The sequence below is a fragment of the Aquarana catesbeiana genome, linkage group LG01 (genome assembly GCF_042186555.1).
Source record: "Aquarana catesbeiana isolate 2022-GZ linkage group LG01, ASM4218655v1, whole genome shotgun sequence".
Lineage (NCBI taxonomy): Eukaryota > Metazoa > Chordata > Amphibia > Anura > Ranidae > Aquarana > Aquarana catesbeiana.
Genome location: NC_133324.1, coordinates 354,672,521 through 354,696,789, shown reverse-complemented (window position 1 = coordinate 354,696,789; position 24,269 = coordinate 354,672,521).

Sequence of the window (24,269 nt, the reverse complement as noted above, 5' to 3'; positions counted from 1 at the left end):
GGTCCCCCCCAAAACACCTTGTCCCTATGTTGATGGGGACAAGGGCCTCATCCCCACAAACCTTGCCCGGTTGTTGTTGGGGGCCCCCAGATCCCGCCCCCATACATTGTACCCCTACCCATTCACCTAAAAAAGCAGTTAAAATGTGACAAAAGACAATATCCAGTTTTTGACAATTCCTTTATTAAAAATGTCTACTTGACCTCCGGTCTTCTCCATCTTCCTCCGGCTTCTTCTTCCCCCGTTTTGTCCTCCGGTCTTTCTCCTCCATCGCTCCCGCTGCCGTTCCATCTGAACATTCAAAAAACAAACCTCCTCTGATGCTGCGATGGGGCTCATGACGTCACTCCGAGACCCCGCCCCTTGTGACTTCACCGCCCGGGGTATGATGGGTCAGTGATGTCACAAGGGGGCGGGGTCTCCTGCTGACATCATCCATTGGCCACGCCCCACAGTTATATATGAAATGTGCGCTATGGAAGCGGACAGGTCAGCTGGCCGCAGCGTCGGAGAAGGGTCGTTGTTTTCATGTATAGCGGGTCGGTGGCGGGAGCGGTGGAGGAGAAAGACCGGAGGACAAAGCGTGGGAAGAAGAAGCCGGAAGAAGAAGTGGCGGGAGATGGAGACAGAAGCGGGGGAAGAAGCAGCTGGAGGAAGAAGGAGAAAGCCGAAGGAAGATCGGAGGAAGATGGAGAAAGAAGCGGGAGAATGAAGATGACATTTTTAATAAAGGAATTGTCAAAAAATGGCTATTGTCTTTTGTCACATTTCACCGCTTTTTTAGGTGAATGGGTAGGGGTACAATGTACCCGATACCCATTCACATGGGGGGGCAGGATCTGGGGGGCCCCTTGTTAAATTCTGATAAGCTCCCCGCCCGCAGACCCCCACAACCACCGGGCAAGGGTTGTGAGGATGAGGATCCCAAAGCACCCTCCCCACGTTGAGGGCATGTGGCCTGGTATGGTTCAGGAGGGGGGTGCTCGCTCGTTCCCCCCTTTCCTGACCTGCCAGCTTGTGTGCTCGTATAAGGGTCTGGTATGGATTTTGGGGGGACTACTAAGCCATTTTTTTTTCAATTTTGGCACAGGGTTCCCCTTAAAATCCATACCAGACCTGAAGGGCCTGGTATGGATTTTGGGGGGAACCCCATGTCAATTCTTTTTTTTAATTTATGCCGTGGGGTTCCCCTTAAAGTCCATACCAGATCCGAAGTGCCTGGTATGCACTGGGGGGACCCTATGATGTTTTTTTCCCTTGATTTTTGAAAAGCTGGATTTTTGGAATTCCACACCATAATATTTTTGAATAATTACATACCTTTGCATTCATTTGAAGAGTTACAATTATGGAATAAACCAAACTGATGTGCATTCGCTAATTATGCTGCTGAGTAAAATGTACATTTTCAGGGGAAGAGTTAAAATTATGGAATAAACCAAACTGATGTGCATTCGCTAATTATGCTGCTGAGTAAAATGTACATTTTCAGGAAGTGATACCATTGGTGGGATTCAAACCCATGGCTTGAACCTTTGAAGGTAGCAGGGCATACCACTACACTATGGAGCTAAGCAACAATAACACATAGAAAATAATATTACTAATGTTCGATTCTTTTCATTGTATACAATAATGTTTTGCATTTGAGGCATTAATATTATGGTACCAACCATGCTCATGTGCCATTGGCTATTGGGTAGGGATGAGTCAAACACCCCCGGTTCGCACCGGAACTTGCGAACAGGCAAAACATTTGTGTGAACACCATTAAAGTCTATGGGACACGAACATGAAAAATCAAAAGTGCTCATTTTAAAGGCTTATATGCAAGTTATTGCCATAAAAAGTGTATGGGGACCCAGGTCCTGCCCCAGGGGACATGTATCAATGCAATAAAAAGATTTTAAAAACAGCCGTTTTTTCAGGAGCAGTGATTTTAATAATGCTTAAAGTGAAACAATAAAAATTAAATATTCCTTTAAATATCGTGCCTGGGGGGTGTCCTTAGTATGCCTGTAAAGTAGCGCATCTTTCCCATGTTTAGAATAGTACCACAGCAAAATGACATTTCTAAAGGAAAAAAAATGTCTTTTAAAACTGCTTGCAGCTGTTATGTATTGTCGGATCCCGGCAATATAGATACAAATCATTGAAAAAAACGGTGTGAGTCCCCCCCCAGTCCATTACCAGGCCCTTTGGGTCTGGTATGAATATTAAGGGGAACCCCGCACGAAACAACGTCTTCTTTGTTGTATTGTCACCCTCTGTCTGGGGTCTCTTACACAGCCATGGGGCATGACCATCTGTTGACGTCACACAGAAAGCCTGCCCCCTTTATTTTTTAGAACACAGCAGCGGGAGAAGTAGGCGGTGGCGGGAAAGACAGCAACAGAAGACGGCAACAGAAGATGGTGGCAAGAAAGACAGCACCAGGAGAAGATGACGGCGGGAGGCACGGCTCGGGGGAGAAGACCACTCAGGGCTATTTTACAACAAAGGAATTGTCTAAACTGGCTATTGTTTTTTGACACATTTCACTGCTTTTTTTTGGTGAATGGGTAGGGGTACATCGTTCAGGAGGGGGGGCACTCTCTCATCCTCCCTCTTTTCCTGCGGCCTGCCAGGTTGCGTGCTCAGATAAGGGTCTGGTATGGATTTTGGGGGGACCCCCACACCATTTTTTTTTACTTTTGGGGTGGGGGGTGATAACACAGGTGATATCACCTTTGAATTAGGCCCCATTTGCACTTGTGCGACCAATGCCTGTGTAATCTTGCGGTATATGGGCCTCAAGTCGCATTCACAGTCAAACCAAAGTAGTGCAAGGATGAATTTGACCCACTTGCAGGATGCACAAGTAAGAATAGTGCCTAATTCAAAAGGTATTATCCATGAATCATTAATACTGCTGCGACCTGAAAGTCACACTATTTTGCTGCCACTTTGCTGCTGCAACTTGGCCCCAACTTCTGGGAATGTCTGTGTAATATTGCACCCTATATGTACCTCAAGTCACATGAAAGTCACAAAGTAGTACAGGGACTACTTTGAAGTTGTTGCAACTTGAAGTACCACAGATATGAATGGTTATTATTGAGAATCATGGGGTACAACTTGTCATACAATTCGGAGGGCCTAATTTGCTGGAAGAGTCACCCAACCGTGAAATAATCATATATATTTTAATAGAAAGGAGCTCTCATTTATATTTTCATAGTCCTTACCAATTTACATCAGCAGAACAAATGCAGGAAGTGATGCGTGGACATGGGCCAGAAGCAAATGTGTAGTGATGCCAAACAAATCAATGAACCCCACCCACACCAAATCTAACTACCACATCCACCCCAACATTGAGTAAGCACAAGTACATATCCTACACTTATGCCCCGTACACACGGTCGGACTTTGTTCGGACATTCCGACAACAAAATCCTCGGATTTTTTCCGACGGATGTTGGCTCAAACTTGTTTTGCCTACACACGGCCACACAAAGTTGTCGGAAAATCCGATCGTTCTAAACGCGGTGACGTAAAACACGTACGTCGGGACTATAAACGGGGCAGTGGCCAATAGCTTTCATCTCTTTATTTATTCTGAGCATGCGTGGCACTTTGTCCTTCGGATTTGTGTACACACGATCGGAATTTCCGACAACGGATTTTGTTGTCGGAAAATTTTATCTCCTGCTCTCCAACTTTGTGTGTCGGAAAATCCGATGGAAACTGTCGGATGGAGCCCACACGGTCGGAATTTCCGACAACACGCTCCGATCGGACATTTTCCATCGGAAAATCCGACCGTGTGTACGGGGCATTAATGTAATTAAGCAAAATGAGCAGCACCTCCTCTTTGCTAAAGAGGAACTTTGCCATGTCCACCTAGATGGAGATCCTGACCAGCACAGGAAATTCCGGGTGATTACAATGACTCATTTCCGGGTCAGAAGGTGAAACCACGCTCTTTTGATCACAGCTGCAAATATTTGATCGCACCACGATTCGAATTTTTTTCTTTTCGTTTATTTGCAGATATGCAAATCTGTATTTCTACATATAATGGATGTTTGAAGGTAAACTTAAGGGAGTTTGATAAGAAATGGTGTCCCTGGGATAGCAGCAGGTGAATTACAAAGACAAAGGCCCAGTCTGAGCCCTGGTTCACACTGACAGCAGGAGGAAATTGTGCAAGTTCAGCTGAACTCACACGATTTCATTCCCGCATGTCAGTCCCGACTGCGGGGGCAATTTCAGAGACTTCTGTGCAGGTTTCTGCACTGATGTCAATTAAAAAAAAAAAAAAAAAAAATCGCACTCCGAAGTCGCCAAAAAGTAGTACAGAAATTACTTTTGGAAATTGCAGCACCGAACAAATTAGAACGGTGCAATTGCTGCCAATTTGACATGTCAAATCGCACCAATGTGAACCAGGGCTGACACTGATACAACACTGCCTAGCTACCAGCTGAATTCATTACCTGCAATTCTCCACAGCTATTTATATAAAGATTCCACCTTTATCATTTGTTTGCAGGTGTGCACAAATACATATAGAAATTATAAGATATAAAAGAAAGATATTGCCTTCCCCAAAACCACCACCCCCAAAACTAATTAAAAAGAAGAGAGAAAAAAATAAAAATACAAACATACACACACAAACAAGCTCAATAGTGTACTTTTATTTTGCCAGCAGAAACAAAATTATGTACATTTACTAGCTTAAAAAAAAAAAAAAAAAAAAAAAAAAATCTACAGGATACATGGTGCTACATTTAGCAAAACAGTTAGCAATTGGGTTTTAAGGGCCCTGCTCATAGGAGCTTACAATCTAAAATTCGTCTAAACCTTAGAGTGGACACAGCTTTACTTTCAGTGTATAACGGGTAACATTTCATACTACAACTCACCCACCAGCCCACATCATTTTTATCTGCAAGATTATAGAAACATACTTAACAGTCATTATTCTTACAAAGCATTCCAACATAATATTAAAAAAGGCATTTTTAAAATATAACACCCCCCCACCTGCCCACAATCCATACCCATACATTGGTGACCATGTTCTGCTGGAAGCTGCATTTCTGTGTACATGATTAAGCAATGAGATCAAAGAGTAGAAGGTCAGCACATGCTCCTACACTATGTTTGCATGGTCAGACAGGAACAATACACACACAACATTGACAGCACGGCCACATAAATCCACTTTTGATGGAAGAATGCACAAGAATTTCAGCAAACAGCCCTAGTTGGGCACTTGTCAATATGCACAATATCGTCCCCCCCCCCCCACAAATCACAGCAAAAAACCTTGCCTTCTCAGCCCAAATGAACCCCCCTACTGCAGAACTTTTTATAGGATAGGTTGTATTGTTAGCACACTGACACGCGCCCAATAGAAGTACACTCCCACCAGTATCTTTCAATCTGTCTCTTCATGCATGTCTAAAGTGATTGCACCTGATAAGCAGGAACACATAATACTATTTGCAACTGTGTTAGCCCTTGGCTATGTGCATCAAATCTCCAACTACAGGCCAAAGATTGAAGTCCATTTTCATGCACATAAACAAAGCAACAGTTTTCTAAGCATATATACCTGTGCAGTGTAAACCCTACAATTTTAAATTTCCAAGTCCCTGGGCATGATTAGTGCTAACAAACATTAACATCAGTCCCTGGCTGCAATGAGCTTCCAATCTAAAGTCCAAAACGAACTTTCTTACATTACAGACTATTTAGACAGGAGACAAATAAAATACCAGCATGTCTTTGGATTGTGGTGAGAAACCCACACAGAGAAAGCATATAAACTTCAAAACAAGCATTAGGATGTTGGGGAATTGAACCAGCAACCCCAGTGCTGCTAGATGGAATTGCTACCCATTTAGCCAGCAGGCAGCCTCATACTTGTTGTCTGCATCTCTGTGGTGTGAACCAGTCCTAAGACCATAGCCATCCTCAGTGTCACAAGCAATATACAATATATTGTCCGAAGTACTGGGACGCCTGCTTTTATACGCACTGTAATGGCATCCCGGTTTTAGTCCATAGGGTTCAAAATTAATTTGGCCCACCCTTTGCAGCTATAACAGCTTCAACTTTTCTGCGGAATGCTGTCCACAAGGTTTAGGAGTGTGTCTATGGGAATGTTTGACCATTCTTCCATAAGTGCATATGTGAGGTCAGGCACTGATGTTGGACGAGAAGGCCTGGCTTATAATCTCCGCTCTAGTTCATCCCCAAGGTGTTCTGTTATGTTGAGGTCAGGACTCTGTGCATGCCAATCAAGTTCCTCCACCCCAAACTCACTCATCCATGTCTTTTTGGACCTTGCTTTGTGCACTGGTCTAAATCATTTGGTGGAGGGGGTGGAGGTTGGGCTTGGCCTCTTAGTTCCAGTGAAGGGAACTCTTAAGGCATCAGGATACCAAGACATTTTGGACAATTTCATGCTCCCAACTTTGTAGGAAGGGTTTGGGGATGGCCCCTTCCTGTTCCAACATGACTGCACACCAGTGCTCAAAGCAAGGCCCATAAAGACATGGATGAGCGAGTTTGGGGTGGAGGAACTTGACTGGCCTGCACAGAGTCCTGACCCTAACCCAATAGAACACTGTTTGGCTGAATTAGAGCAGAGACTGCAAGTCAGGCCTTCTCATCCAACATCAGTGCCTGGCCTCACAAATGCACTTCTGGAAGAATGGTCAAACATTCCCATAGACACATTAAACCTTGTGAACAGCCTTCCTAGCCTTCCCAGATGCTGTTCTAACTGCAAAGGGTGGGCCAAATCAATTTTAAACCCTACGGACTAATGCTGGCCATACACTATACAGAAAATCGGCCGAACACATTTTCGAAAAACGAATGTTCGACCGTGACCGCAAACGATCATGCCATCATGTAATGACCGATAAATTGTTCAGTGGACATGAATAAATAATTTTTTGTTCGTTTTTTTACATATACCTAGTGCAGACAGTTCGGACGGGAAACACATTAACCTTGCAATTTATCGTACGTTCGGCAGAAATTTTCCAAACTTCCCGTTCGTTTTTTTCCCACAAAAATGTCACAAACGATTATCGATTTGTGCCCATTAACTTGCCGAAAAACGAATGAAGTGTCTATACGAACGATTTTTCGTATAGTGTATGGCCAGCATAAGACTGGGCTGCCATTAAAGTTCATGTGTGTGTAAAGGCAGGCGTCCCAATACTTCTGGCTAGATAGTGTATCTGGTAAGATTTACAATGGTGGTGGAACCCTCCTACACATAAATACTACATTTAGACATGGTTTTAAAACCTGGGACATGAGACAACTTCTCTACATGAAGCAGCATGTTTAGGATTTGAACCCAGACGCTCAGGGATGCTAGATAGAAATATTTAACCTCTAAGCCACAGAGCTGCCACATGTGAAAACCTCCTACACATAAATACACACAAATTCTGTATTTCTTTGGACATACAGGGGATGGAATTACATTACTCAAGAGTTATTATTCTTGATTTATTCTGTGATATTTGGTGGTTCTTTGTGGGTCAGTGTAGAATAGTGATGTTACCCTCAAATGTTTGGGAATTACATTTTGATTTCTGTTGTTGGTACACATATCACATTTTTTGGGCTCAAATTATGATTACTTGGAAATAATAAAAAGCACAAAAAAAATGTGACTCATTTTAAATTTGCATCAGCAATTGTATTGTTTGTGCTTTGTAAAGACACCTGTGTGAGTTTGGGGTAAAGATTGTTGTGAGATGGAGAGTAACAAGTGAAAGTGACAGAGAAAAATATATTTTATCAAAACATTCTACATTCTAGCATTCTTAAAAACAAAATAGTTGAAGTAGAAGCAACAATGTTGCAAAGGAAAATTTATTTCAGAGAAAGATCTCAACATTTCATCTCAACATTAAAAGGATTTATTTGGGGAAGTTACAATTGTACCATTAGAATCAATGGCTAAAACTTGCATTGGACTATAATAGCGCCGATTTTCACTCCCAAAAAATGCTCTTTAATACAGCGCTTATTCTGGTTTTTAGTATAGCGCCTTGTAAAAAAGACATTGGAGCTAAAATGAGAGCTATTTGCAGGTCTGAGCATGCTCAGTTGTGTTGGCTCTATGACATGAAGGAGGCACTGTGGGACTGATATGAAGAGGGTCTGTGATGTAAAGGAGGAGCTGTGATGTTAAGGGGAGTTGTGATGTGAAGGGGGGGGGGGCTGAGGACACTGCAGTGATGTGTTATAGTGCAAACATAAGATTCAGACCCCTGCCATAGGAAGATTTTATCAATTCTTATCAAAGACCATAGATTTTCACATGATTGGAAACACTATGTAATGCTTCCAGCATTGCTAACGTTAAAGGGCTGACTCCTGCCAGCTGTAAAAGGTTAACCACTTGCCAAACATGTAATGCATATGTCCAGGGGCAGGGAAGGTGGGCCATAACACCCACATGCTACACATATACATCTTTTACAGCCAAGGTTTCCATGCTGGGAGAATTCTCACTGCATACTTCCAGCACAAAAACCTATAAGCTCTCACAGACAAACAGCTCCCAGTCTTTGTTTATGACAGCTAATCACTGTGATCATGGGATCAGGAAGTCCCAGCATTAAGACCCAGCTAAAGGTTTGCCAAGCGGGGGGGGGGGGGGGTGATAAAGAGTTAAACTATTTTAATAACTCCTCATCCTAGAGAAGAAAATAATATTTTTTTACTAAAACCTATAAGCATCCGTAAGATCATTCAGGGTTCTAGAATAGACTGCCGGGCCATAACTGTGGGCCATAACACTGTGGGCCATAACAGCCACATGCTACACATATACATCTGTTACAGCCAAGGTTTCCATGCTGGGAGAATTCTCACTGCATACTTCCAGCACAAAAACCTATAAGCCCTCACAGACAAACAGCTCTCAGTCTTTGATTATGACAGCTAATCACTGTGATCATGGGATCAGGAAGTCCCAGCATTAAGACCCAGCTAAAGGTTTGCCAAGCGGGGGGGGGGGGGGGGTGATAAAGAGTTAAACTATTTTAATAACTCCTCAACCTAGAGGAGAAAATAATATTTTTTTACTAAAACCTATAAGCATCCGTAAGATCATTCAGGGTTCTAGAATAGACTGCCAGGCGAAAACAGTAGGGAAATGCTTTCAGGAGGAGAGTATGTGCTGACAAGCCTTTGATCAACAGGCTGGAGGAAAAGAAGTGAATAAGTAGAGCAAACCAATTTTCTGTACTATCCAACTTGGAGGTGACTTCCATTAAAGTCTAAGGGCACAAGTCAGATAGAAGTCGCCTTCAAGTAGTACAGGAACCTTTTTTAAAGTTGAGCAACTTCAGTAGTGCTAATTGACTAACATGGGATTTCACATGTCATACGACTAGCGGTCTCACAAGTCGGATCCCAAGTCACGGCACTGTGAACCGAGCCTTACAGTCAGGTGAATGATTCAGCAATTACCAAGCAGATACTAATGATCATCAATTTCATATGTAAGTTGAAACACTGAAACAGAAACAGCTGTGTGAGAGGCCTAAAACTTGGTGAGTATCAGCCAAACTCTGATATTAAGGTGAGGTTGTGAAAGATAATTTAATGTCACGGGTCATACACCATGGCAAGACTGAGCACAAGGTAGGTATACTGCAACAACAAGGACTCCCAGGCAAAGATTTAAAAGCAGACTGGGGTTTCAAGATGTGATGTTCAAGCTCTTTGAAGGAGCACAAATAAATGGGAAAATGGGCATTGAGGACCATAGCCACAGTGGTCAGTCAAGAAATTTAATGCAGCAGATGAAAGACACATCATGCTTACTTCTTTTTGACATCGGAAGATGTCTAGGAGTGCCATCGGCACAAAACTGGTGAAAACCAGTAGGACCCTGGTACACCCATCTACTGCCCAAAGAAGTCTGTCCTGAAGTGGTCTTCATGGAAGCATATGCACAAAAACATAGGAACTGGGGTGGCAAAAAATGGTAGCAGGTGCAATGGACTACTATGTCATAATTTTAATTCAGTTTGTTTGCCAAAAGGCTGGAGAGCGGTACAATAATGAGTGACTGTCTAGGCAACAATGAAGCATGGTGGAGGTTGCTTGCAAGTTTAGGGCTGCATTTCTGTAAATGGAGTTGGAGATTTGATCAGAATTAATGGTGCCCTGAGAAATACAGGCAATGGGAAGTGTGTGATTGACCTCAAATTTATTCTGCAGCAGGACAATGAACCCAAACATACAACCAATGTCATTAAGAATTCTCTTCAGCATAAAGTAGAACAGGGAGTCCTGGAAGTGATGGTTTGGCTTTCACAGAGCCCTGATCCCAAACTGGGCGCAAGTGTACCTAGAAGAATTTATGCTGTTTAAAAGCATAATCAAATATTGATTTGATTTAGATGCCTCTTCTGTTTATCTTCTGTATATATATATGTGCATATATATCTTTCTTTTTCTTTTCAGCTATAACCACCCTCTTGTCACTATAATACAAAAGTGGGGTATGCCTGTACTTCACTCTATAACATTAAACAAGTATTCTAAACAAATTCACTTTTATGGTTTTGGCAAGCAGATTTCTTTTGTTCCTTTGTTTGTTTCTTCACTTATCATAAACTATGTATTTAGTCTCCACTGATCAAAACATGAAAGGCTAAGAAATAATCTCTTTGGGATCTTTGTCATATATACTACGTCTATGCTGACATCTGGTAATGTTATGAGTTTATGTACAGGCTGCATGAACATGTGGATAAACGGCTCTCATTATTTAAATATATCAAACACAATATGCATTAATGTGTTTTGTTCCACAGTATCATCTGGTGTCCAGACAGTACAAGTGCTTCCATCAAGCATTCTAGCAATAAAGAATAACAGGAACTAAGAACTAGATTGTAGATGATGATATGAGTGATGTGTTTATTGATTCATCTGTTAATAGTGCAGTGGGTGCTATAGATTCATGATCTGATTTTAGGATAGATGGAAATCCATTAAAAATTGTTTTCACCTTCTCACCTTGCTTACTGGGTGACTTGCCTTGGTTGTTCCAGGACACTCCCCGATCCCTTTATACTCACCTAACGATTGGGGTTACCCTCCAGTTAGCCCAATCTCTCAAGGACTCCATACTGGCAGCCTCCGGTCTGCCCTGTATGACTCCTGTAATCTCCCACCTGTTTTTCTAACCAGGAATGGTGAACAGCACCTTCTTCTCTACACAATGGTGTCCTTTTATGAAGCAGTGAAATCTATTCACTGCTTCGTTTTCCGGCATTCGCAGAGGAGATCTTTCCCCTCTGTGTACCAGTTTATGATGTGGAGTAGATCGCTTCACCTTTGGACACTGGAGAACGGCCTCTGATACTGGAATCTCGTGCGACTTTACGGGATTACAGCACCAGAAATTCACAGAAATACAGAGATGTCAGTTTATTAAGCAGTGATAAATTTTCACTGCTCAATACAATGACAGACGATGTGGTTAATGTTAAAAAAATAAGGAGTCCCCCTACATTATATATATATATATATATATATATATATATATATATATATATATATATATATATACACACACACACACACATTATATATACATGTATATGCACACACATTATATATATTTATACATATACACATTATATATATAATATATATATATATATATATATATATATATATATACATATATATATATATATATATATACATATATATATATATACATATATATACATATATATATATATACATATATATATATATATATATATATATATATATATATATATATATATATATATATATACACATAAATATGACAGGGGGACATGGTTACAGTGTTGGGGGGTCTGAACGAGGTAGAAGGAAGTTAAAAATCTTCCTCCTTTCCCCAAGATTCTCTCTTCACTCCCCGATTCTCCACCTGAATCGGGGGGTGTGAATTCTTACACAGATTGCCAGTGAAGCGCTGAGATCGCAGCTTCATATACTGGCCGTTACTGTGTCATTCAATGAGGATTCTCCATGTGTGGAGATCATCGGCGGGAGAACAAGTTCAAATACTTCTCCCCCCGATTATCTCTGTTTCATAAACTGTTTAGGGACTGCGATCAGCGGCGATCCTTGGGATCACTGCTGATCACTGCTTCATAAACGGACACCTATAAGAACAAATGATTCGGGAACACGACTTCTGGCAAGTCGTTCACTGGCAGTCCTTTTTTGGTATTCAGACTATGTTCGCTCTCCTTCTGGAAAACCATGCACCTGTGACATTTTCTATCTTATAACTGGGGTAAGGTATACCTAGCTACTCTCACTTAGTTTGAGAAGCTTTGCCTCTCTGAAAATTTTGTGGAAAATGCCTTATCCCAGGTCTACCATATGTTAACACATCCTACTAACCTCCCACCTCTGATGTATATGGTGAAGTAGGAGCAGGGCTTACAAACCACTTTCACTAGTAAGCAACAGAAAATAATTATTCAGATGTCATACAAGGCCTTGGTATCTTTCAAAACGCAGGAGACAAGCTATAAATTTTACACCAGGTAGTATAGGGTTCTATCGACCCTTCAAAATATCTTCCCACAGAGCTCTCCACTCTGCTGGAGGTGCCAAAAGGAGGAGGGAACCATGCTTCATGTCTTCTGGTCTTGCCCTGGGCTCATGGTCCTTTGGTCCCAGGATCGCTATTGGATCCTCAAATTGACAAATGTACAGATGCCTATGGAGGCAGCAGCCTTCCTCCTCCATTTGATACCTGTGTGGCGGAAACATTATAAAGGCTCGCTTCTGTTACATTTAGTGAATGCAGCTAAAGCCTGCATTGTGTTGTAAACAGACCACTGCACCATCTGTGGTTCGCCAAGATAAACAAAACTCATCAGATAGAGACCTTGCTGGCCTCCGCCAACCACTGGGAAGAATGCTGCATTTAAATGTGGCTTTACTGGATGGATTTCATGCATTCCCCCAAAGATAGACATTTTGGGCTCTCAGGTGTAAGATGTGCTCTAGGACGGGTTCTACACCTTTGTCTGGGCTGGACTGCTCATTAAGCAGACACATAGATTACGAACAGTTGTGTCTAATGGGGCGTACACACGGTCGGACTTTTCGTCTACAAAAGTCCAACGGACGCTGACGGACTAAAGCTGGCTGGTAATCCGATCGTGTGTGGGCTTCTCCGGACTTTCAGCAGACTTTTTCAGCCTCAAATCCGACGGACTTTAGATTTGAAACATGCTTCAAATCTTTACGTCGTAACTACGACGGACCCCGAAATCCGTTCGTCTGTGTGCTAGTCCGACGGACAAAAAACCCACGCTAGGGCAGCTATTGGCTACTGGCTATGAACTTCCTTATTTTAGTCCGGTGTACGTCATCACGTACGAATCTGTCGGACTTTTGTGTGGTCGTGTGTAGGCAAGTCCGTTCGTTAGAAAGTCTGCTGCAAGTCCGCCGAAAGTCCGCCGGAAGTCTGTCGGACAGGCTGTCGGACTTTTGTAGACGAAAAGTCCGACCGTGTGTACGCCCCATAAGGGTTTTTTGTTTTCTTTCTTTGTCCCCCTCCACTCCCTTACTTTTCTTTCCCTGACTTTGAGCTTACTATGTTCTTTGTGTGTGCATGCAGGGGCGATCTTAGTTTAGAATGGAGGCTGTACAATTGAATGCTCATGACTGTAAAGCCTCGTACACACATTCAGATTTTCGGACGTCCGTTTTTTGTGGCATGCTAGTCTCATGTCGAAAGTGAAGATGTTACTCACCATACGAAAATCCTCGCATACAACTTCAGAAGTGACATAATTTGTTGACTCGTTTTGTATGTGTTCTTTCATTGCATGCGTAGTCTTGCTCTTTTGATTTTTTTCGTACTAAAACCGTACTAATTAAACAAAAATTGGACGTTGAGTTCACGTACGACAAAGATGTTATCGTCTCCACATGGTCTGCACATTTGTCTGATGAAAAGCAGGAATTGGCTGTCGAAAGCACCATACTAATGATCCAAAAATCGGCAGAACATATCGTGTGTACGGGCCTTTATGCTCCGTAGAGCCTGTGGTAAATGTTATAGCATGTAGGTTACTGTGTATTGCTTTATGAGGGCTTTGGTGGCATTGTTCGTCCCGAAACATATTCAGTTGGTGTATAGGATTGAATCTACTGTACAAACTAGTATGCTCTCACCTATTGGGACTGTATAACCTGTATGTACTGTTGAATCTAAAAACAGTTTTCATCCTTTTTTCTAAATTTTTGTTTACCAGTGGTGCTGATCACCTCCAGACTCTTTCAATAATTCCTTTCTACATTAACTTACTCCAGTGCTGGCATTACATCATTGCTCTGGACCAGCTTCCTGATAGTGGCAACAGTAGACCATGCCTGTGCAAAGTGCGGTCTCCATCAGGAGCATATGTGAGAGGGTGATAACGCAAAAGCACATTTCAAGGACAGTTGTCTTCTATAGCACAAAATGCCCAAACAAGAATCTTCATGGCTGGACCACTAGTTTTGGTTTGGTAAAGAAAGCAGCAAATTTTAAAATCTGAAAACAACTTTTAACATAATATAACCATGTTAAAAGTTATATGAAATTATAATGCTTGGATTTAAATCTACTTTAAAATGGAGTTCCAGTTGTTTTTGTGTTTATTAAAAGTCAACAGCTACAAAAAGTGTAGCTGCTGACTTTTAATAAACACACACCTGTCCCAGCGATGTGGCCGTTCGAACCCTCGATTCTCTCCCTCGCCAGCATCATAAGTGTGGGCATCCAGCTGTGACAGCTTGCAGCTTCACAGCCGGGTGCGCACCACACAAGTAGAGCTGCGCCTCCTCAATGGCCGGGGCCTTACTGTAACTGGGTGAAATCCTGCATTAGAGTATATAAGCCTTTTTAGTACTAGTACAATTTATGCTTGTGACAGATATTATGAATCATACTTAATTTAGTTATTTACATGTATGTTTGAAATTAATGAAGTCTAAAAATGTAGCCCTGCAGCAGATAAGTTGGTTATCTTTAAATCTAAATCTAAGAGCCTCTAAGTGAATATTCAAAAATATTTTACCAAAGGAAATTTCTGGACAAAAAAAAAATTCTGCTGCACACAAGAGCCAATGGGGGGCATTCAGTAAAGGCTAATGGGTTGATTTACTAAAACTGGAGTGTGCAAAATCTGATGCAGCTCTGCACAGAAACCGGCTTCCAGGTTTCTTTTTGTCAAAGCTTTTTTGAACAAGCCAAAGTTAGGCCGGCCATACATGGTTTGAATGCTGAACCGGCCTTAATCTGAGTCCTTAATGGGCAGGCTGAATGTACCAAGTTGATCAATGGATCAATTTGTGTACAACCAGCCTGCCAGATTCTCTTGTGATTATCACTAGCGGTTGCTATAGCCGCTAGCGATAATTATTGTCTTCTCCCAGTGGGAACGGCTTCTCCCGCACGCCCCCACCAGAAAACAGACAAATGCTCGGCAGGAGGAATTCCCCTGTCAATACTCTGTGTTGATGGGGGAATTGTGCAAATTTGTTTTACAATTTCTTGCAAGAAAGAAATTTGCACCATGTGTGGCATACCTTAGAAGCTGATTGGTTACCATACACAGCTGCACCAGAGTTTTCACTCTCCAGTTTTAGTAAATTAACCCCACAGTATTGTTGAGTCTACTATTGAACCCTGAGACACTTTCAGACAGTTCAGATGTGTGCAACACATTCATGTTTTTACTTGCAATACTATTCTAATATTTTGCTGTGGCTGTGACAATTTCATTAACAAATACTACCATATCAGAGTTAAGAAAACTTGAGGTAAAAAACACCAAAGTCATGTTGGTCTCATATACCTCCAGTTCAGAATGGAAATTCTGTCTTTGGTGCCACCCCCATTATGCATCTCTGAGTTCCACCTGAGGTGGCTGCATCAGCTTTCCTCATGGGTGCCACGGCCATGTAGATGAATTTGTGTGGATTCTGTTGCATCTTTGTGACATATTCATGTACACATTTCTGACAGGTATATTAACCTGTAGTACATCAAAGCACACAGCACTGTAACCCTTTTAAAGGGATTGGTGCTTGGCCAAAAGGTGACACTACACAAATCCAAATATACAGAAAAGCCAACACTCCAAAAATGTTCCAGAATGACCAATTACTAAAGTCCCAAATCAGCATATTAGCCCCATATTGCTGATATCAGACTTCAGTAAATGGTTATTCTGGAACATTGTTGGAGTGCTGGCTTTTCTCTATCTTTAGGTGGAAGAACCTGTCTCACACACACCCAGGCCCGGATTTACTCCCTTTGCCACCCCAAGGCCGGGTCCTTCAATGCCGCCCCCCACCCCCACCCCCACCCCCCACACACACACACACACACCACCATTCTCGTCCTTTATCGATGACTGCTACAATAGATCAATTAAAAACATATCTCCACACACAAGAACACTGAAAATAACTGGCTTTAATTGCACAGACTGAAAATACTCTGTAATGCAGAAAATGCCTTTTAGAGATTATAGTAGTAAGAAACTCCCTACAATTTTTTAGTCGATAATTGACACATTGATAATATCTTCGTAGGACAAAGTATTTAAAAGTTCTGACTCAATGGCAAGTAAAGCTAAACTGTTCAGTCTTTCTTGACCCAAAGATGATCGTAAATAGTTCTTTATGCAAATACATTTCATTCATTTTTATGCACCACAGCTCAGTTGCAGTGCATAGAAACAGTATGCATTTTGCACCACACTGCTCAGCAATTGTTTTCTATTACCCTTGCAGAGACCTGTGTTTTGCTAGTGCAGAAATTACAGACCCCCTTTTACATCAGTGTCTTCAGTCCCCCCCTTCACATCACATCACAGACCCCCTTTTACATCAGTGTTCTCAGTCCCCCCATTACATCACGACCCCCTTTTACATCAGTGTCCTTAGCCCCCCCCCTTACGTCACATCCCCCCCTGCCTCATAACAAACCCCCCATTAGACTGACCCATCACAGACCCTCCCATCACAGACTGACCCCCCCAAATCACAGACACCTCATCACAGACTGACCCCCCATCACAGACCCCCCATCACAGACTGACCCATCACAGACCCCCCCATCACAGACTGACCCATCACAGACCCCCCCATTACAGACTGACCCATCACAGACCCCCATTACAGACTGACCCATCACAGACCCCCCCATCACACACCCTCCCATCACAGACTGACCCCCCAAATCACAGACCCCTCATTACAGACTGACCCCCCATCACAGACCCCCTATTACAGACTGACCTGACCCATAGCAGACCCCCCATCATAGACTGACCCAAACCCATCACAGACCCCCCATCACAGAGAGACCCCCATCACAAACTGGTCCTGGCCCATCACAACTCCCCATCACAGACCCCCATCACAGACTTACCCCCCAAATCACAGACTGACCCCTCAAATCACAGACTGACCCCCCCAATCACAGACTGAGCCCCAATCACAGACTGATCCCCCCAATCACAGACTGACCCCCCCAATCACAGACTGAGCCAGGCTGTGTGGCTTTCCCTCTGGTGGCACAGGCACTAACCCCCCCCTCCATTAGTACAGACCCCCAGGACAAACCCCCCCTCCATTAGTACAGACCCCCCAGGACACCATCCCTCCATTAGTATAGACCCCCCAGGAAAAACCCCCCTCCATTAGTACAGACCCCCTAGGACAACCCCCCTTCATTAGTACAGACCCCCAGGACAACCCCCCCCTCCATTAGTACAGACCCCCCAGGACAACCCCCCTCTATTAGTAGAGACCCCCCACTCCATTAGTGTACATAAAAACAGGAGAACAGATGGAGACAGGCTTGGGCGGGGGTGAGAGACAGAGGAGAACACGTCAGGCATGGACCGCCCCCCCCACACACACACAGAGACCAGCTGCTCCGAACTCCAGCGGCTGCTCTCCTTCTCTGACAGGAGGAGGGAGGGGGGACGGGCTTGAGCCTCGAACAAAACAGCAGCGGCGGCGGTGACCTGCGGAGGGAGCCGCTTCAGTCTGGACACAGAGAGGAGGAGGAGGGAGAGGAGCACTCTGGCGCTTCAGCGAACCCACCTCTCTGGCGCCTGGGGGCACTGCATGCTGCTATGTTAGTGTGAGGGCGGCCGAGAAGTTGCTGCGGGAGCGGCGCTGCCCCTGCACCGCTGCCGCCCCGAGGCCCCTGCCTCGGTGGCCTTGTGGGGAATCCGGCCCTGCACACACCATGTGCGGTATGGAGGCAAGATACAAATCTAAGCAATGTTTATGCCACTCTTTATGAATTCAAGAGAACTGGTTCATATATAGAGAGAAAATAATTGCTCCCGACTAGCATGATTGCAAAGATCTCAATTAGATATGTCTAATATAAAAAAAAATTCTCTTTGTTTATGCTTATAAAGCAGAAGTAAACCAGTTATATTGGATGTGCACTAAAACAATCATGCCTGAAATACACAGACCAGTTAACTAACTTTACCAGTGAGCTCTCTGTGAGCCTTAAAGCAGAACTCCAGCAAAAAACAACAGTATAGACTAAAAAAAATCATGAAAAGATAATATAACACAACCAGCTCTTGCGACAGTGTTCATCTTCAATTCCACCACAGTACTTTTTTTTACAACGAAATGTCTCTGGTCAGTATTAATCAACCCACTTACTCTGGGCCCAGGTTGTCCTACACTCACCCCAGCCTATAGCTGGACAATGAAGGAGAAGCAGCACAGTGATAAGTTCATTTCCTGACAGGCTCCATGGCAGCATACGTGTGGATAGGCTCCGCCTCCATAACTACCCAATAGGACCCCCTCTCCCATAAATCTTTGCTCTAGGCTGCTATCCATGTTCCTTTTTTGTCCTCCTCCGTAGGACCAGGTGTTGGTTCTCCTACCTGAAGATAAACCTCCCTACGATCGATGATGCCGAGTGCCAAAGATTCCTCCGATAGGCCATGACTGTTAAGCAGGGTATGGAGTGTATAGCAGAGTAGCGCTGAAGATTGGATCGGTTCATCTATGTGCGCACGGTCTGTTTGCCTAATGTTTCAGGCGACCATTATCTGCTGCCAAGTCCGGTGTGTGTGTGTATGGATGGCGTTCCTCGGCCCAGGTGATCGTAGGTGGAGGGGTAAGTTTTTACATTCATTCACATATGGCAGCAGTGTTTATGTGTTTTCATACCTCTGTGTGTTTTTTTCTGCTTCCTGGTGTCCTAGATTGGCACTGACGCTCTCTGCGCTCCAGCAGCCGCTCTCTCTGTGACTTCTGGGTACCGGCGTGCGCTCTGCGCATGCGCGGACCCAATATGAAGTCGAGGCTTGGTTCGCCCATGCGCGCGAGCGTCTCGCGTCTGACGTCGGCGATGACGTCACGGGCGCCACTTTTAAAAGCTGTGGAAAGCTTTCAGAGCCCTGGGAATGATCGTGGGGGATACGGCGACTTCCCGGGGCTACTATCTTGGCGGTTCAAGGTAAGACAATCTCTATTGTCTGGGGGGGGGGAGGTCTGTTATCAGTCAGCTGAATCTGTGAATCTGTCTCTGCAGCTTCCTATTGTATTGACACTATGGACTCCTCACTGCCCCCTAGTGGCCAGCCCGCTTGTAGCAGGTATGTTTGCAGTTTTGCTTTTCTGCCTGTACAAGGATTGAGAGTAGAATTTTAGGGCACCAGTTGATTTCTTTCTCTATCTTCTTTGTGTTTCTTTCCTCACAGCCTTACTAGGTCTGATCCACACCGTAGTTCCCATAAAGGAAGTGGATCATCAAAATCACACCACCGGCAATCTTCCTCCAGGTCCAGATCTGAACAGCGCAATAAAAATCCTTCTCACCCCCCTTCATCTCACTCTAGAGAGAGTTCAGGAAAATCATGCTGGGGATGCAGGATGCCTGTTCCAACAGACAAATCTCTCTGTGATCACTGCTTCTCTAAAGCTGCAGATGAGAGGGATGGTGCAGACCAGCGTTTAGAATCTATGGTGAGATGGGTTGTGAAAGAATCTCTACAGGAAAGAGAGGCTCAACAGCCCCGTGATTCCCCTTCAGACCCATTATGCCCTCCAGTGGGTGAAGGTTCTGTGCATGAGACATGGGAATCTTCCCAGCCAAGTCACCCTTCTGCTCCTGTTTCAGACAGCGAATCGGATCTGGAAGATCCTGGCGTGGGGTTTGAGTATGCTTTAGTTCCTTCTTTGGTGAAGGCAGTTAAAGAGGCCCTGAAGTGGGAAGATCCAGTTACTTCCCCCCCAAAACAAAGGAAGTTTTTCAAGCAGCTCAATAAGGAGCGACAGTATTTTCCTTTTCTCGCTGAGCTGGGTGAGGTCATTTCTGAGGAATTGAGCAAAATGGACAAGAATAGTTCCATGCAGTCAAAGGTCTTGAAACTATATCCTTTTAAGGAAGAGGAAGTAAAGCACCTTGAATCAGCCCCATTAGTGGATGCAGCTTTAATGAGACTAGCAAGATATGTAACGCTTCCCTTAGAAGACACTGTATCTTTTAAAGATCCTTTGGAAAGGCGAATTGATTCGGATTTAAAGAGGATCTACCTGACGTCAGGAATGGCATGTAAGCCAGTACTTGCAATAGCTGCAGTCTCCAAAGCTTTGGAATCTTGGTCTGATAATGTGGATGAGTTCTTAAGAGGTATCTCTACTGAAACAGCTAAGGATTCTCCTATCCAAGAGATCAGGCTGGCATCAGCCTTTCTTGGGGAGGCATCTATTGATGTCATCCGCCTGATGTCCCGGGTTATGTTGGCAGCTGTTTCAGCTCGTCATGCCTTATGGCTCCGTCCGTGGTTGGCGGATCCAGCTTCCAAGCAAGCTTGGTGCCGAATTCCGTTTGAAGGTTCTTCATTGTTCGGCAATAAGCTCGATAGTGCCATAACCCGGGCCACAGGTGGGAAGTCTGGTTTCCTCCCTCAAGACAGACGCCTACAAAATCAGAGACGCAGTTTTCCTAGAAGACAAAACTCTGATCGCGCTAGGGATGCGCGCAGCTACAGACCTGGTCGGGAGTTCTCAAGATCCTGGAAATCCAGGCAGTCTTCTTTCAAGAAACCCGCAAAAGGGGGTTCCTCTGGCAACCAGGACGCCACAAAGTCCTTTTGAGATTGGGCCCGCTCAGGTATGCCAGGTGGGGGCTCGTCTTCGCCACTTTGGGCATGTCTGGGCGGCCTCAATCCGACATTACTGGACCATCAAGACGGTCTCCTCCGGTCACAAGTGGGTCTTCAACAATACCCCAAGACTCAGATTTGTTCCCACATCTCTTCCAGGTTCAGAAGAGAAAAAGCAGGTCCTATTAACCTACGTGAGCTGTTTATTGGATCAAGGCGCAGCCGTCCCTGTTCCAGAAAACGAACAAGGCAAAGGCATGTATTCTCCTCTGTTCATGATACAGAGGAAAAACGGTACATGGAGGCCAGTAATAGATTTAACACATCTCAATTCCTTTATCCGAAAAGAAAAGTTCAAAATGGAGTCTTTAGTTACAATCCAACAATCAATACATCTGGTAGATTGGATGATTTCAATCGATCTGAAAGATGCATACTTTCATGTGCCAGTGGCAACAGAGTTTCAACAATTCCTCCGCTTTGCGGTAGGCAATCAGCATCTGCAGTTCACATGTCTACCCTGGAAGGCACCATCTCCCTTCCAGAGGAGAAGATTCGAGTGATTCGAGACAGAATACACGCAGCCCTTGCGTCGTCTCACCTCTCCGCTCTCCAATGCCTGAAAGTAATTGGCACAATGACAGCTACCATTCCTATGGTGAAGTGGGCCCAATGGCATACACGACCCTTCAAGAAAGGGTTCCTTCAACAATGGGATTCTTCCAGCCAAGTCCAGCGCATACACCTTACGTCATCCATGAGGACGTCTCTCCTTTGGTGGCTTCAAGGGAAGAATCTGCGCAATCACCATTCAATCATGCCCATCTCTTGGGTCACGTTAACTTCGGATGCCAGCAATCGAGGTTGGGGCGCTCACTGCCTTTCAGAAGTGGCGCAAGGCCAATGGATTTTCCCAGCTCGAGGGATTGTATCCAAAATTCTGGAGCTGAGGGCTGCCTTTCAGGCACTCCTGTCATTTCGCCATCTAATAGTAGGGTCATCTGTGATGCTAAGGTTGGACAATACAACCGCGGTGGCTTACATAAAGAAGCAAGGTGGAACTCGCAGCTGGTCTCTGCTACAGGAAGTGGAGCCAATAATGAGCTGGGCTCAGAAGTATTTGTCCAACATTTCGGCAGTTTACATTCCGGGGATTCAGAATGTACAGGCGGACTTCCTCTCGAGAGTGCAAATGGACAACAACGAGTGGTCTCTCCACAGAGAGGTGTTCGAGTGGCTTCTGACCCTGGGAGTACTTCCAGAAGTCGATCTATTTGCTTCTCCATGCAATCACAAAATGCCCAGATATTATTCGAGGTTCAGAGACCCTCAGGCTTACGGGATAGACGCTCTCTCAGATCAATGGAAGTTTCAGAAGGCTTATGCCTTCCCTCCGGTACCGGTGATTCTTCAATTCCTCCGGAGGCTCAGAACAGAGAAGGTGGAGATCATTGCAGTGATTCCTTTCTGGCCCAACAGGCCGTGGTTTCCTCTGTTATCGCTCCTGAGTTATCAAGACCCAGTTCCCCTTCCTCTCAGGCCGGATCTACTGTCGCAAGGCTCGACGTTACACCCATGCCCATCTTGCCTACACCTCAGGGTGTGGTTCTTGAAAGGGAAAGGCTTGAATCTCTAGGTTGTCCGGAAGAAGCTATTCCAACTCTTCTTAGTGCCCGGAGGGGAAGTACGAACAGAGTATACGAACGGATATGGTCTAAATTCTCTGATCATATGTCTTCCCGGTCAAATCCGTGTAATTCTCCAACAGTACAGGATATTCTAAGTTTTCTCCAATCAGGACTGGAACTATCCTTAGCAGTCAGCTCACTAAGAGTTCAAGTTTCAGCCATCTCGGCCTTCACAGGAGTATCTTGGGCTAATCACACATTAGTCCGTCAATTCTTTAAAGGAGCTATCAGGCTTCAACCTCAAAGAAGACCTAGGTCTCCCAAATGGGACCTTCCTATTGTCTTGGATTTTCTCTCTAATCTAGGATCAGATCCTGACAAACCTCTTTCCATGAGAGATCTCACGCTCAAGACCACCTTCTTAGTAGCTGTGACATCGGCTAAAAGAGTGTCAGAGATTAGAAGTCTAGGATCAGAAGAACCTTTCCTAACCTTCTTTCCAGACAGGGTAGTGTTGATTCCCATGCTTGGGTCAAACCCTAAAGTGACCTCAGTCTTTCATGAAAATCAAGAGATTGTACTTCCTACTTTCAGAACATCGGATGATCAGGATGTCCATCCACTTGACGTAGGCCACACTCTAAAGCAATATCTGGAGGTCACGGCTCCATTCAGACAAACGGAATTCCTTTTCGTTCTTCTCCATGGTAAAAACAAGGGAATGCGAGCTTCGGTCAGATCAATTTCTTCTTGGATTGTGCAGACCATTCAGAGGGCATACAAGGCAAAGGGCTTGGCTCCTCCAGAGGCAGTGACAGCTCATTTGACCAGGAGTATCTCGACCTCGTGGGCAGCTTCCCGGCATGTCGCGCCTGAAATCATTTGTAGAGCGGCTTCCTGGTCTTCTATTAACACATTTGTTTCCCATTATTGTGTTGAGCCTGCTGCTCTGTCATCTATTAATTTTGGTTTACAAGTATTGTCGGTTGACAATGTAAAAAAAATTTGGTTTCTTTGCTCAAACATTTTTGCCCGCCCGTGTGTATTTTTGGGCAAGTTATTTCCCACACGTATGCTGCCATGGAGCCTGTCAGGAAAACGGAAAATTTATATCAAATACTTACCGTAATTTTCCTTTCCTGATAGGCTCCATGGCAGCAGGAGTCCCTCCCAAAATGTCTGGAGTAGGCTAGTTACGGAACATGGATAGCAGCCTAGAGCAAAGATTTATGGGAGAGGGGGTCCTATTGGGTAGTTATGGAGGCGGAGCCTACCCACACGTATGCTGCCATGGAGCCTATCAGGAAAGGAAAATTACGGTAAGTATTTGATATAAATTTTCCGTTTTTGCTGCCACTCTGCTTTGTCTTTCCATTAGCACGTTTCTTGTCAGCACTTAAACTGACTGACATCTTGTACG